Genomic DNA, 2500 nt, shown 5'->3' with positions numbered 1-2500 from the left:
CGATGAATCCCAGAGTAAAACCAGAGGAAGTTATAGCACAACCCCAGAATCAGCAGAACCTGGCAATATTACGTGGAATAATGACCAGGTTGAAGCACGAAAACCCGGTCCTTTGCGGAAACAATTGATCTTGTGCACATTTTAACTCCCAGACAAGTGATACTGTCACGTGATCTTGGACGTGATGTATGCTGGGAAATAGTGATGAAGAAAAACACATACGACCTCAAAAAGCATAGGACCGAAGGATATGAGATTAAGTGCTCTCGCTCCCAAGGCGTTGCGCGTGAATTCTGCAAGATGCATGCAATTTTGGGATCTCGTGCAAGCTTGGGAACTCCGTACATTTTCTTTTTTTTAATAAACTGTTATTGTCAAGCGTTATTTTCAAATTTAGGTTTCGGATATCTATCCTAAAATGAATGTATGGAATCAGTATATTGTGATATTTATGGTAGAGCAAATATTCGATTTTTTTTTTTACATTATGAACACCGTTCCCCATCATAATATACAAACCTAGATTAAAATTACAAAATCAAAATGGTTGTATATTATCTTTCATTTCTGATATACAATGCCGTGAGTACCCTAGAGAAAAAATCTACAGGGAACATAGTAAGCACGAACTCAGTGACAAACCAGCATAACGCACAATATGCCACAAAATACAAGTAAACAGAAAGTGACTACTGCTCTCCTATCTCATATAACACACAAGACACACAAAGAAAAAAAATCCATGTCAACACTACACCGGATTTGAGTCATTACGCTCCAGGCGAGGCTGTAATTCCTCGAGAGTCAGAGTACACTGGGTTTCTAGGCTCATTAGCTTCTTTGGGACACCTGGATAAACACTGAACTTGGGCCGAAGGGAATGTAAGGTTGTGGCATTTCTTCGGTGTGATGGAATTAAAACTGCTGTATTTGACACACTAACAAGAGCATAAGAATACACATAGATACACACACAAACACATACATAAATGCACAGTCACAACACATATATTTAACCATATATATGTGTGTTTGTATGTATGTATGTGTGTGTGTGTGTGTGTGTGTGTGTGTGTGTGTGTGTGTGTGTGTGTGTGTGTGTGTGTGTGCGTGTGTGACTGTGCATGTTTTGTGTGACAGAACAAAATATAAATTACAAATATTCTCAATAAAGTTTGAGTGTAAAATGATAAGGGGCCATGATAGACACAAACATGCACACAACACACACAATAAAGTAGTCCCGGCGATCCATACGCACACGGCTCCTCGAAGCAAGAGGATATTCACTGTATATACAAACGTCATGTTTGTGTAAGGAGGTTTTCGCCGGCAAGAGCGTGCGCTGTTGCCGGCAGCTTTAGCCATTCAGACCTTAAGGGACAAATTCCCGGCGTTTGAATTTGAATTCCGTCCTTATGCGTTTCTAAACCAATTCGATATTTTAGCCATGTGATGAATGTTCTTCTCTCATTTTTTTTTTCGTTTCGGAGTTCGCAATGCAATCAACTCGCCCGTTCTGCGCCTGGTGTACCGTTACGATAACTAAGATAAACACTGATAAACACACGCTTGATAACCCTAAGACGGGGCTTGAGAAAGGGAACTGCTGTCTCGGAGCAAGCAAGCAGGGACGTATCTTTAAGGGAAGAGGGAGAGAGCGGAAGGGGAAAGGGGGAGGGGGAGGGGGGAGGAAGGGGAGGGGAAGGGGAAGAGGGAGAGAAAGGGAGGAAAACGGGAGGGAAAGGGATGGGGAAGGGAAGGTGAAGGGAAAGGGGAAGGAAAAGGTGAAGGGGAGGGAAAGAGGGAGAGAGAGGGAGGGGAAGGGGAGGGAAAGGGGAAGGCGGGGAGACAACGCCACAAGGGGAAAGGTGACTTTAAAGCGAGGGGAATGAACATCAAAGTAAAGGGGAAATGTAGTATGAAAGATCATAGGACGAAGCGGATTAATACCCACATGCTTTAACAAAACATGACAAGAGGAATAACATGTAAAATTATATCAAGATATGATACGAATTTAGTTAAATAACAATAATGCAATAATAATTAGATAAAAAACGCGAATGTTGTGGCAGACAAGAGTTGTCAAGGACTCGATTCATGACCTCTTATGAATGAACTTCAACAGTTGCAATATTGCAAACGAGGGGAAGAAGAGAGGGGAAGAATTAGCCGTGTGAAGGGGAAAAATAGCAGTAAGGGCGAGGGGAAAACATGCATATAAGACGATAAACGGCGGAAGTAAGAAGCAAATGTAGCGAATAAGGTGATAAATGGCTTTAAAAGGAAGATGAAGAAAAAAGAAGAAAAGAGAGAGAGAGAAAAAAAATCGAGCAAATGATCCGATTTTGGGAAGAGATTCGAATTTAAGAAGTATCTGTGAAGTTAGATATTCCGTTAGAGTTTGGTGCCAAGTAACTGAGTTTATGAATCAGATGTATTCTAATCTCTTTGTCTAGGTCTGTCTGTCTATCTATTACACGAAATGTTCTGCCTG

Source organism: Penaeus monodon, chromosome 39 (genome assembly GCF_015228065.2).
Source record: "Penaeus monodon isolate SGIC_2016 chromosome 39, NSTDA_Pmon_1, whole genome shotgun sequence".
Taxonomy (NCBI): Eukaryota; Metazoa; Arthropoda; class Malacostraca; order Decapoda; family Penaeidae; genus Penaeus; species Penaeus monodon.
Note: the sequence above shows the minus strand (reverse complement) of the source record.